The sequence below is a fragment of the Engystomops pustulosus genome, chromosome 2 (assembly GCF_040894005.1).
Source record: "Engystomops pustulosus chromosome 2, aEngPut4.maternal, whole genome shotgun sequence".
Taxonomy (NCBI): Eukaryota; Metazoa; Chordata; class Amphibia; order Anura; family Leptodactylidae; genus Engystomops; species Engystomops pustulosus.
The window spans coordinates 22,184,228-22,198,899 of NC_092412.1; the positions used below are offsets into that span (position 1 = coordinate 22,184,228).

The following is a 14,672-nucleotide window of genomic DNA, read 5'->3' on the forward strand; positions in this document are numbered from 1 at the left end:
ATAATTAACATATATATATCCAAATAATAACAAAAACATCAAATTGTGCCAAAAATCCCCTCTTTGTGGTCCATGTACCATGGTCAAGATTGATATTTTTACAGATACACGCCATTGGTTGTCTGATGTTCTTAGTAATCTGAGCAAGTGTGGTGGACTGCTATAATTTTTATCTAATAGGATTTTGAGATCTTATTTAAATTTTTTAAAGGGGTGTTCAAGGCCGCCATCCATAAAACAAGTCTTCAATATCAGAATTGTGTGGATATGACATGCTGGCTCCTCACTATTACAGCAGTTTAAGCTCTCCTCTTCACAGGCCTCCGATTCTAGTTCAGGCCCATTTATATGTTTACGCTGCAATACCAACCATAGCCACTGTGCAATGCGTGGCGTTATGCCTGGTAATCACCAAAGACGCTTCACAGTTTTTACTGATCATGGGCATGCAAGGTGTCAAGTATTAATTGCCCAACTTAAAGGACATCATAGCAAATATATTTTTTATATTTTTTTTCAAATACAGCCGGTCTCCGGGTTACGTACAAGATCGGTTATTTAGGTTTGTTCTTAAGTAGAATTTGTATGCAAGTTGGAACTGTGTATTTTATAATTGTAGCTTCAGAAAAAAAAAAAAATTTGCCTCAGTGACAATTGGATTTTCTACATTTTTTGCTGCATTGGGACCGAGGATTATCGATAAAGCTTCATTACAGACACCTTACAGCTGGTCATTGCAGTCTGGGACTATAGTAACATCCAGAGATCCTCACCAGAGGTCAGAGTGGGCAGAGGGGTCTGTCTGTAACTAGGGGTCGTCTGTAAGTCGGGTGTCCTTTAGTAGGGGACCGACTGTATCCAGAGAGCTTCACCAGAGGTCACAGTGGGCAGAGGGGTCTGTCTGTATCTAAGGGTCGTCTATAAGTCAGGTGTCCTTTAGTAGGGGACCGACTGTATCCAGAGAGCTTCACCAGAGGTCACAGTGGGCAGAGGGGTCCGTCTGTATCTAAGGGTCGTCTAAAAGTCGGGTGTCCTTTAGTAGGGGACCGACTGTATGCAGAGAGCTTCACCAGAGGTCACAGTGGGCAGAGGGGTCAGTCTGTAACTAAGGGTCGTCTATAAGTCAGGTGTCCTTTAGTAGGGGACCGACTGTATCCAGAAGCTTCTCCAGAGGTCACAGTGGGCAGAGGGGTCCGTCTGTATCTAAGGGTCGTCTAAAAGTCGGGTGTCCTTTAGTAGGGGACCAACTGTATCCAGAGAGCTTCAACAGAGGTCACAGTGGGCAGAGGGGTCCGTCTGTAACTAGGGGTCGTCTGTAAGTCAGGTGTCCTTAAGTAGGGGACCGCCTGAGAGTAACTAAAGTAGAAATGACAGATTTTACTATAGGACAATTAAAAAAGAAGCAGAAAAAAAGATTTGTGTTTTAGTCACAATTTAAAAAAAGAAATGTTCCCATAAATAATAAAATAAAATTAGTCTTTACTAAAATCTACAAAATAATTACCGGTATCTGTAAATTAACTTAAAAATAAAAACAAAAAATACTCATATTTTATTACTAAAAACATTCCCTGTTGACATCCCAGCCGTCGCACTGCAACAGTGTTTGCGAGCCGGAATATTCCGGAAATATATTCTAAACAAGGTACACACTAAACATCAATCTAGTAGAGCGTCTTCTACACGGATTCGTTCACAAAACTAATTATTGAAATTAATTCATTATCACAATCTTAGAAAATTTGACAGACCTACGACTTCTCCCGCTCAGATGTTATGATTTATTTTCAATTAATTCTACCGAAACATGGTATCAATGTAAATTAATCTGAATGAGAATGACTGCGAGGTAATTTTGGAAATAAAAAAAGCAAAGGCATTTTAGTTGTGAGCGGAAGCGGTTTGTCAACACTTAAAGGGAATGTGTCAAGGATTTCATTTTTGTAGAATTGCATGATGACAAATGATGACAAATGTTGGATTTGCAAAAAAAATAAATAATTCCATGGTAGCTAAATACTTGTTTACTCTGAAGGATTCCCTGGAGGCGGCCATATTGTTGGCACACACTTCCTTCCTGTATTAGATGTTAAGCTGGTGCTTTATGGCAGCTGCAAAGAAAAAGCTCCTCCCCTAGAGATCTGGTAATCACATAAAACTTGTCCCAAATTTACTGGGACAGACCCAAATATTTAGAGACAGTCCTGGAAAATTCAAGCTTGTTGTGATCTAAAAAGAGGGGTGGCATTGGGTAGTTTGTGGGCAAACTCAAGGTTGGGGCTTAAGATCAGAGGTGGGGCTTTACCAGCTGTTTGGTGGTCTTCCCCCCAAACACTCAAAAAAATGCATTAATAAAGTAAGCAGCTCCTTGCGCTACCCCATTTTTAACTTCTAGCTTTATCAGAACCCTACTAAACCCTTATAAAGCCAGCAGATACTGCAGCACAGTCCCATCAGAATGCCAGACCGAGCTCAAAGTGGTTGGGCGTATAAAAGAGGGGGCGGGACTAGGAGGCGGTAAATTAAAGCATGAAGCCTGGCAGTCACCACCGGCCTATGGAGTGGGAGGGGCGGTCCGGGGAAGAAGCAGCGACTTGGACCGCCCCCCTCATGAATACGCCCGATCTCTTACAGCTCAGTCCGGCATTCTGAAGATACGGTACTGCGGTGTCTGCTATCTTTATCGTAGGGTCTCTATAAAGCTAGCAGTTTATCACTGCTAAAAATGGGGTAGCACTAGGAGCTGCTTACTTTAGAAAGTAGCTCCAAGTGCATTATTTTGGGTGACAGGTCCTCTTTAAATTTTATGGAAGAGAACGTTAGTATGATAAATATCATCAAATATTAACCTGTCCAATCCTTCTAGAAAGATAACCTGGTCCCAAAAACATCAGGTCTTTTCCCTTTCTCTATTTTTGCTCAACTCCATCAATATATTAAAGGGGGGGGGGGGCAGGAGAGAAAGTAATGAATGTTTGAATGTCAAGTATCTCATGCATAGGGACAGTTTTATTATTCACCCTCAACTATGCTGCAAGGTGTAAGACGTGGCGCTTATTGACTTTCTCCTCTCTAAAAATGATGAGGTGGCTCTGCTCATTGCCCGAAGGATATACAGTAAAGCTGTAACTGAACTACAAATGACAGTAAAATATCTCACTGTAACAATAAAAAAGTAGTTATAGTCTACTCTATTGTTAAGCAGAATATCATCTTACCATAAGGCAGTATTAAAACTTTATAAACGTTTAAGTATTTAAATGAAAGGGAATCTGCCACCGGATTTGGGGCGTCTACATCACTGCACCAGTGGAATTTAAAGTTCTAAACCTGGTAACATCAAAGCTTAACTAAAGGCTTTGCATAAATTATAGTAAAATTATAGTAGGGAAGAGGTAGGGACTTAGTTTTGGATGGCTGAACGATAAAGTTGAGGAACTTTGGGAAACTTTTTGAAGTTTTTTTGTTACCTTTTCTCTGGCTGGAAGCCCATGCATATAGGTCAAGGTGTGAAAAACGTGAAGCATTTCCCAGACTGACAGTAACATGTCAACCCCTTATCAGGTCAAAAGGTGGATGACCTCGCAAAATGTATACAGCACTATCTGCAATCAGCCATAACTGACGATGGCCGCTGACCTACCCACCGAGCCACAACCACCGCTCCAAGAAAATGTGTATGATTTATCAGCCTGAAGGTATGAAGAATCAGAGCACATTACACAGATAGGTGATCTCGATTAATATTTTACTATTGATCCCGATTGATCGCTCTGACAACATTCCAGACCCTGACCTTTGTGAATCAGGAGGAAGGAATGCAATTATATATGACAACGGGAAAGTGATGAGGAGGAAGAGACCAACCTGAAGGGCGGGATGATGGGAGTCATATTCACCAAGGAAAACCTACCAGAGCATGAATACACAACCAAGTGTCAGCTCCTAAACCAGTTTCCCATGTTATTAACAAATGTTCATCAAAGTTTCATTTTTGTTTACTTTTCCATTGGAAAGAGCTTTATTCAAGCATTCAATATCTAATATACTCTTTTCTCTGAAATACAGAATTAAAGTAGCTATACTCTTTTACATAGCATTATAGTAGTTCAGCATAGGGGGCAGTATAATAATAGTTATAGTCTTGTACATAGGGGGCAGTATTATAGTAGTTATATTCTTGTACATAGGGGGCAGTATTATAATAGTTATATTCTTGTACATAGGGGGCAGTATTATAGTAGTTATATTCTTGTACATGGGGGCAGTATTATAGTAGTTATATTCTTGTACATAGGGGGCAGTATTATAGTAGTTATATTCTTGTACATGGGGGCAGTATTATAGTAGTTATATTCTTGTACATAGGGGGCAGTATTATAATAGTTATATTCTTGTACATAGGGGGCAGTATTATAGTAGTTATATTCTTGTACATGGGGGCAGTATTATAGTAGTTATATTCTTGTACATAGGGGCAGTATTATAGTAGTTATATTCTTGTACATAGGGGGCAGTATTATAGTAGTTATATTCCTGTACATAGGGGGCAGTATTATAGTAGTTATATTCTTGTACATAGGGGGCAGTATTATAGTAGTTATATTCCTGTACATAGGGGGCAGTATAATAGTAGTTATATTCTTGTACATAGGGGGCAGTATTATAGTAGTTATATTCCTGTACATAGGGGGGCAGTATTATAGTCGTTATATTCTTGTACATAGGGGCAGTATTACAGTAGTTATATTCTTGTACATAGGGGCAGTATTATAGTAGTTATATTCTTGTACATAGGGGGCAGTATTATAGTAGTTATATTCTTGTACATAGGGGGCAGTACTATAATAGTTATATTCTTGTACATAGGGGCAGTATTATAGTAGTTATATTCTTGTACATAGGGGGCAGTATTATAGTAATTATATTCTTGTACATAGGGGGCAGTATTATAGTAGTTATATTCTTGTACATAGGGGGGCAGTATTATAGTAGTTATATTCCTGTACATAGGGGGCAGTATTATAGTAGTTATATTCCTGTACATAGGGGCAGTATTATAGTAGTTATATTCTTGTACATAGGGGGCAGTATTATAGTAGTTATATTCTTGTACATAGGGGGTAGTATTATAGTAGTTATATTCTTGTACATAGGGGGCAGTATTATAGTAGTTATATTCTTGTACATAGGGGCAGTATTATAGTAGTTATATTCTTGTACATAGGGGCAGTATTATAGTAGTTATATTCTTGTACATAGGGGGCAGTATTATAGTAGTTATATTCTTGTACACAGAGGGCAGTATTATAGTAGTTATATTCTGTTGCTTGGGAGTCTGTATGACAATAAATACATTCTTAAAAGAAGGGGGCAGTATTATATTAGTCACATTCTTAATGTGAGCTACAAATATTCTGCAGCAATTAATGATGTCGGTTTTGTTCCATCTGTAGTTTGGTGAGAAGCAGTAAACCTGTCTTGTGTCTGTATCTGAATTCTGAAATATACAAATGCAATCAAAACTATGGCACGGCATAATTCATAAATACCTCTGATCCCTACCAGACAGTAATTTGTAATGCAATCTCATTTACTGTTAGGCCGCTGAATAGTAAGCGCTTTGCATTAAGCAGATAAATACATCAGACTGAATGATATGCCCTGTGACTAACCATCAGTCTCGCAGATGAACAACACGAGCTCCCAAGAACAAACACCGGGGTAACCGTAATTGAACGTCAAGGATCAGGCCACAGCAGAGACAGACAGAGCGAGCGCCGAACTGTGAGGGCAGTTAATTACAATATGGATATCAATGAACAACGCTTCCTCAAAGGATGAGAAATTACAAGTATCGAATGATTCACCAGAACGGAAAATCTCAAATGATGCAGGTGCGAGATGTGACTCCAGCGCAGCCCAGCCACCGAGCAATCCCTGGCACTCAGACATCTCATTAGTATTCTGTCTCATAAAAAGAACTGTAATGATGGTTACGATGGAAGGAAAGTTCTTGTACATAGGGGCAGTATTATAGTAGTTATATTCTTGTACATAGGGGCAGTATTATAGTAGTTATATTCTTGTACATAGGGGGCAGTATTATTGTAGTTATATTCTTGTACATAGGGGGCAGTATTATAGTAGTTATATTCTTGTACATAGGGGGCAGTATTATTGTAGTTATATTCTTGTACATAGGGGGCAGTATTATAGTAGTTATATTCTTGTACATAGGGAGCAGTAGTATAGTAGTTATATTCTTGTACATAGGGGGCAGTATTATTGTAGTTATATTCTTGTACATAGGGGGCAGTATTATAGTAGTTATATTCTTGTACATAGGGGGCAGTATTATAGTATTTACCGTATATTCTGGTACATAGGGGCAGTATTATAGTAGTTATATTCTTGTACATAGGGGGCAGTATTATAGTAGTTATATTTTGGTACATAGGGGGCAGTATTATAGTAGTTATATTCTTGTACATAGGGGGCAGTATTATAGTAGTTATATTCTTGTACATAGGGGGCAGTATTATAGTAGTTATATTCTTGTACATAGGGGGCAGTATTATAGTAGTTATATTCTTGTACATAGGGGACAGTATTATAGTTGTTATATTCTTGTACATAGGGGGCAGTATTATAGTAGTTATATTCTTGTATATAGGGGGCAGTATTATAGTAGTTATATTCTTGCACATAGGGGGCAGTATTATAGTAGTTATATTCTTGTACATAGGGGCAGTATTATAGTAGTTATATTCTTGTACATAGGGGGCAGTATTATAGTAGCTATATTCTTGTACATAGTGGGCAGTATTATAGTAGTTATATTCTTGTACATAGGGGGCAGTATTATAGTAGCTATATTCTTGTACATAGTGGGCAGTATTATAGTAGTTATATTCTTGTACATAGGGAGCAGTATTATAGTAGTTATATTCTTGTACATAGGGGCAGTATTATAGTAGTTATATTCTTGTACATAGAGGGCAGTATTATAGTAGTTATATTCTTGTACATAGGGGGCAGTATTATAGTAGTTATATTCTTGTACATAGGGGGCAGTATTATAGTAGTTATATTCTTGTACATAGGGGGCAGTATTATGGTAGTTATATTCTTGTACATAAGGGGAAGTATTATAGTAGTTATATTCTTGTACATAGGGGGCAGTATTATAGTAGTTATATTCTTGTACATAGGGGGCAGTATTATAGTAGTTATATTCTTGTACATAGGGGCAGTAGTATATATTTGTAAACATTGTGGGCAGTATAGATTATCTGTATATGGTAGGAAGTACCTAGTACTAACTCAATACAAAAGTATAACAATATATTCAGCACAACCTATTTCTGTAATGTGATATTCTGTGATGCAGGACTTATTACGTTGCTCTATGATACAATGGGTAATCTAGGAATTCTTGCCTCCTGCGGAGTGTTACACATCTTAGTTCTGCATAGTAGAGTAGAAATACATACACAAGAAGCTGACAGGTCTCCCTAAGAAGATGAATCCGCTGATCCGTCTCCTGTTACTGAGAAGGTGATAATACAGTCAGGAAAGGTCATTAGAGCAGCAGCCTGAGTGACAGAGACAGATGGAGAAGGCCTGGGATCACTGACAGTCTGTGTGGGGTTCCCGCTATCACTCAGCCAGGCAATGACTTACTTTGTCAAGTCATTTGAATGTAAAACTTTTTCTTCTTTTTTTTTAATCACACAGACAGACTGGACGATCTCATGCGAAATCTGAAACTGACATTACTCTAATACATAGAAGCTTGAATGTAAATTTGGGGCCCGGTTGCCCCAGAGGGGACAGAGACAACAGTAGCATAAACATAGAGCTAATGGTTGTCAGATTACGGCTTCAACCTTTATGGATTAATTTAATCTTTTAATCATTGTACACGCTCTGAACCCTCCTATATACATCTCCTTGATGTCAATGAATAGACACATTCTCATGTGTATAGATTATATACTGTACAGGTGGTCCCCTACTTAAGAACACCCGACCTAGAGACAATCCCTAGTTACAAACAGACCTCTGGTAATTGGCAATTTACAAACCTACGGAACATATCTTGTACGGAACCAGGGGACTGCCTGTATACCAAAAAAAAACGATTTAGATGATGCAAGGGGTACCATAGCCCAACCCATACGCAGGAGAGCTCCAAGCTCGGACTAGTGGCTAAAAGCAGTAAATACAGCTGTGACTACCATTGTATGGGGGCGACGGATATAGATGAAACTTTTGGCCACTACAAAGGGCACAAGGCAAGCCGTTACCGATCCTGCAGATAGACCGCCACTTATATATATATACTAGAGAACCCTTAAGTGAAACACCCCTGGTCACTAAGTGGGTTTCTGTCCATCTTAAGAGGATAGCTATGGCCAGACATTGATAGTCTATCCTGCAAATAGGCCATCAATTATAATTCCTGTCCAGTCGTTTACACTAACACCTCTGGCAACTCTACTCTGCCTAAAGTAACAGCAGAGCTGTGGTCAACATTAATTGTCTATCCTCCGGACAGACCATCATCTATAATTCCTGGCAAAAACCTTCTGAGAACCCGACCCCAATGTAAGACCAGAACTAGATTCCGAAATAAAGTTTATAGTACCTGTCTCCTCTATAAACTTATGGACCTCTAAGGCTCCTGGGTCCAGATACAGCTGAAACAAATTGCCCTGGTGCTGATCCAGTGCTAGCCCCGAGTACTTGCAGCCTGCAAAAAGTTTGAATCTCCATAGTAGTCACCCCACTCCTCCATATTTGAATACTGTACCCTCTTACATCACAGGTCGAAAGTATGGGGCCAGTTGTATATTTTTATCATCTTTCGGAGAATATCTAAATCTAGTTTGCTCTTTGGACCGCCAGGTCTTTGGATATCTGCTTCCCTCACGTGAAGCACACTTACACCGGCAGATGAAAGCTACAAAACCCCATAAGACAGCAAAATCAAAAACAAAAGCTAACAATGACAAAAGATCCTCAAAGACAGTAATTTACAAGGTCAAGAAAATGGACGCCCCCTGAGACCCGATGATAGAGTAAAGGGGCCATGGTAAAGAGAAGGAGATGATCATGATAGATGGACTGGAGAGGAAACAGACAATAAACGATGAGCAGAGGCAAAAGATCCCCCTCTCCCCCCCCAGCCAAGAGACGAGTCAGCAGAAATCTACAAAAAAAACACCAGCGGCCTGATGTTACCTTTTGGTTTTCCCAAGCCCAAGAGGTGATGTTAATAAATAACCAGACGAATCAATTACAGGGTGTGAAATTATGGAACTGATTGAAAGAGGCTAAGGAGAGCAACATCTGCTATCGATTGGGGAGTTCAGGGAGTGTAAGCACATTTTTTTGTAAAAAAATGCAATAAAATGGAGGTTCCCTGGTGATCGTTATAAATAGAACAGGCAAATTTGACCATTAATCTAAAGATCACCATGCTGACCTGAGACTTCATCACTTGTGTAAGTGAATAGTCATTGCAACCATGAAATGAGGTTGTTCAGTACTCCACCAATGTTCAACTTTTTCACAACTAAAAGTCATGGGCTCAACATCATTGGGGACACAATGCGACTCAACTCACTTCATATTAGCAATCTTAGGTCTCATATTGAGGTCCATGGCCAAAGTTGACTGTAGTCCCATCCTCGAAGAAACTTTTTTGGACTGATCCTAGGGTAGTCATGATGTTTGCGCTCAAAAAATTCAAGCCACAACAGCCGGCAGTAGACCTTAGGTAAGGATTCCTTACTGAACCTCTCTGATATCATAAGGACCCACTAACAAATTACTCTCTATCCAATGAGAGCTGGAAAGTTGTACCCTACTTATATGAATGCCAATGTTTTTACTCTATTGCAAAGTCAATTACCACTTAGCCCCAAAGATTCAAGTAATTAATTCTTAATTTGTCTCAATGTATTAGCACCACTGGGGTCTTCTCACTTGGGGATTCCAATTAATTAGGTAAACGAGGTCAAACATTGTTAGCGTGAGAACTATGGAAGCGATAACGGGCCAGAGTGATATTTTCGTGACTGGATGTCGGAGATGGATGATGAGTCTCTACCGCACAGCAATGACCTATGGGTAATGATTTGTGCTCTCAGATGAGGCTTAGAACTGATTCTGCAAAGGCTCAGTAATCAGATGGTAGACACTACAGAACAGTGCGGCCGCCACCACTCTCAATCTACCTGACTGGAAATCTTTGTGATTCGGGTAATTGGGAGGAGAGCCCTAGATGATGCTGAACTGTTTGTAAATGAATTAAACCAAAACAATGCTTGGTTCTTTGACCAGTTTTCTGCCAATTCCATATGACCGCAAATAATATAAAAGATAGAGACAAGTTACACTTGTCTTTACAACAACACTAAAATCTACACTTGATGCACTGCCACCTTTGCGAAAGAGAAGCCTTCAAGGTGGTCAGCACATCCGGAGTAGGGGTTTTTTTTAAGCTGGGGATACCCATCTTGACTGACTACCCCAGACTACCTGTAGTGCAAACTCGAACCAACTTACTTAATAGTATCATCTACACTACAAAACAACCTAAAAGAGTCTAGTCCAAGCACATATTGGTTTAGGGAAGGTCTACTGGACAGTTTGCCAACTGATCCTACTGGACCTCCTAAATAACTAACTTATCCCAATGTCTTGAGTAGACTGGATTCTCCCAGGCAGTAAAACACTTCCTATTGCAGTAACGAAGAGGTGGGTAGGTGTCTCTGATCTATCACAACAGACATAAAGGCTTGTCTATGGCAGGGGCCTATTAATTTGGCCATTTTCCAGAAAGCCCCTTCCTAAGAAATCTCGGAGTAGGAACAAACTATGAGATGCCTGTCCCATACTTGTCTGTACTGTAAAAGTTTAGTTGAGAAGCATCTTCAGAAGGCATACCTTATTAATAACTCAATATTCCCCTCCCAGAACATCCCAGTCAATGTCAATACTTAGTAGTACAGTCATGTGATTACTGTATCCAAACACTGCCTGCAGTCGGTCACATTCTGTATGTGGGTAATGATTGTCTGCAGTGGTCATATGTCCATATTTGGTCATCAACCAATCATGAACAGTTTAGCAAAATGGTTGTTCTGAATTGTTATTTTTTAATGAAGGTATCCCAATGTAGACATATAACCATAGCAGTCAATCACTGGCCCCATATGTGACCCACTAAAGGTAGTTATTGGCTTCAGTGGTCATATGTCCATGTCTGAACATCAACCCTCCACGAATCTAATTTAGGGCGGCCATTTTATTTGAACGCCAAACTGACTTTCATCATTTGAAGCCTATAACAAAGTTCATTATACAAAATGGCTTCCATGATGATGGCCGCTCAACAGAAAAGCAAATAATACCTCATAGTCTACAATATCCCTTTATAGCAAGTCTGGGTATTACGCATACAAGGTTCAATAAGAACCCGCCTGCGTACTCGAGGCATAAAAGTCCTGGCACTATATTGAATTTCATTGTTCGCAGTTGTCAGGCGATAAATAACTCACAATCATGTGGCGATACGTTACCTGAGCCGCCACGTAGAACGCTGTAGATCACGGACCCTGAAACATCTTGTGCTTAAGGGGGCTCTATGGCATTTTGGGATGCAGACTAAGCCCTGCAATGCTTCAGATGTGAGAAGCTCTGTGATTTACTGCGCCAATAAAACAGGATTAAGAACGTAGTCATGTAAATTCTAAGGATACGGTTGGGGGGGTTTACAGAGGTTTTTGTACGAATGACTTTGACAGCGATTCAGGCGAACACTAGTTTTTCTGAACAATCAACTATGAAACCTAAGACTCCCCTCAGGCTACACTTAGCTCTCTACAAGGGCTCTTAAGCCTGTCATACATCAAGCTGACACTTCTCATGGCGGCCTGCGTGTTACCAACCCAAGGTACAAGATTCTCGGGGCTCTGCGAATGCTTGGTTGGATTAAACCGGCAACAAGTGTGCTTCAAAAATAACATGACCTTTAAGATGTTCTATAGGGCTTATATGTAACAAAGGTGTGAGAGAGGGCAATGTACTATACCCACAGGGCACAGATTCTTGAGTTTTCAAACATTTAAGAACTATATTTTTCCATTCATTGTATTCTTCGGCAAAATTTACAAACTATACCAGGCCTTGTTACTCCTTAAAGGGTCACTAAACCTTGTTCGTTATTCAGGGACATCCAGCTCCTTAATTGCAGAACAGATACAATACATGTAAATAGGGGTGGTAGTAAAATCCAGCCCACAAACCACCAACGTAGGCGATTGGAATTGGACCAATCACATGTTGACGTGCTTATTGTTAAGAAGATAAATCATTGAAGACCCTCTTGAGTAGAGGCCCACCAACAGCGATTGACTATTGCAGACAGGATGTTTTGGTAAGCCTTAATGCTAATTTGGAGGGGGGGTCTTATCTTAAAGAGGTATTCCTGTAATTTTAGGAAATACTTTGTCTGATTGTTAGGGTCCTGAGCAGTCGGCACAATCTGACGCTATCTCCACTATCCGATGTAGAAATCATGGATTGGTACCATGCATGGTCAAACTGCCGCTCTATTCGAGGTTAGAATGGTACCCCCATTTATCAGTTGACATACGTATAGGATATGCCAATATATACAGATCCTTCCTCCTTAATATAAGATGAGCCTCCTTCAACACATTCTTCATAGACTATGGTTCTCTACAATGAAGATCCAAGTGCTCCTCCCGTAAATTGTCGTATAATCCAGTGAAATGTATGGGCTATTGGAAATCGGATATTAGTTGGTCAATGTACTCCCTCTGCATTAGATTGGAAGAAACCATGCTTAAAGGGGTTGTCCATGATTTAAACAAATATGGCTGCCTTTTACCAGTAAGGTCACCACACCCGTCTAGAGGTTGTGTGTGGTATTGCAGTTCTTCTATAACAAAATAAATAGGGTTGTGCTGCCATACCACACTCAACCCAATGACAGGTGTGGTGCCGTTTTTGAAAGACCACAATGATTTTTTTCCAATCCTGCACAATTTCTTTAAGGTGAAATTGCATGATTTTAATTTAATTAAAGTTCACAATGCTACGTGTTAAGGCATCTTATATCAAGACGGGCATCTGCGTGGTAAGGACCCAGTCTCAATCCACGTCCTGACAGGACGCAAGAAACAATTACGCCCCTGAAAAGGTTATTCATAATTTTTAAATGAGTTAATTAGTAATCGCGGCCAGTTCTCCTTATTGCGCCAATTAATAATTGATTATGCAATAAATTAAACACTATTTTTCATCAAAATCTAATTAAACATCTTTTTCCCTCTTGTTGATTAGATCGGCCCGGGCGCTTTGTTAAATATGTTTGTGCAGAGCTGAACAGATTAATTTGAATTTTAATAATTCATGGCTCCTTTAGAAATGAGTAATTATGGGTGGTTAAACTTGACCGGAATGAGGAGCTATCGTGATAGATTATACCTTCACTTCATTATTTTGTTGATGGATGCAAATCTGGAAAAAGGGCAACAACAACAAAAAAAAATGTAGAAAAAGAGCAAAAAAGTTACTAAAATAAAAACATACATAAACACAGTGAAATTCAATTATTGCCTAAAATGAATTCCTTCCTCAGCCTACAAACCCCAAAATTTCAAGTCCAAGGCCTCATCTACTCCCACTTGGACTAATGCAACATTCTTGTCCCAAATAACTCTCTTACGCCCCTCCAATCCTTTACTCTACTACACACTTGATCCATCTCTCTCCACGCTTCTCCTATCCAGCAGTCTCTTAATTGACTGTTATTATTTTATAGTGAATTACTTAAGCAATGGACCGTGAGCTTTCGGAAACCTCCCCCCCCCCATCCAACTCTGATCTAGTCGCTCAATACTTTACCAATTCCAAAGCCAGTCATCTCCAAACATCTTTGACCTAATTTCCCGATACCGTCCCATATATAATCTCCAGTCCAGGCTCTATCCCCCACATACATCTCTGGCCTAATCTCCGATCCTCACCTTCTGCTTCAATCTCTTAGTATCTGTCTTACTACTATCTTATATTGTCTTCAAGACTTCTTCTGCTCTTTTGGACTCTCTACCAAAACATGCTAGACTATTCCCCCACGATCCCCCATATACATCTCTGACCTAATCACTCAATACCACCCTCACGTAATCTCCAGTCCATCACACTGTCCCCCACATACATCTCCGACCTAATCATTCAATACCACCATCATGTAATCTCCAGTCCGTCACACTGTCCCCCATATACATCTCTGACCTAATCACTCAATACTACCCTCACGTAATCTCCAGTCCATCACACTGTACCCTAATTACATCTCCGACCTAATCACTCAATACCACCCTCACATATTCTCCAGTCCGTCACACTGTCCCCCACATACATCTCCGACCTAATCACTCAATACCACCCTCACGTAATCTCCAGTCCATCACACTGTCCCCCACATATATCTCCGACCTAATCACTCAATACTAAGCTCACGTAATATCCAGTCCATCACACTGTCCCCCACATACATCTCCGATCTAATCACTCAATACCACCCTCACGTAATATCCAGTCCATCACACTGTCCCCCACATACATCT

At 39.9% G+C, this 14,672-nt stretch overlaps 1 protein-coding gene across 8 annotated transcripts in view; it reads right to left on the reverse strand.

Moving 5' to 3' along the window:
- Positions 1-14,672, reverse strand: part of TENM4 (teneurin transmembrane protein 4) — a 907,493-nt gene that overhangs the window by 124,777 nt on the left and 768,044 nt on the right. The window lies entirely within an intron of this gene.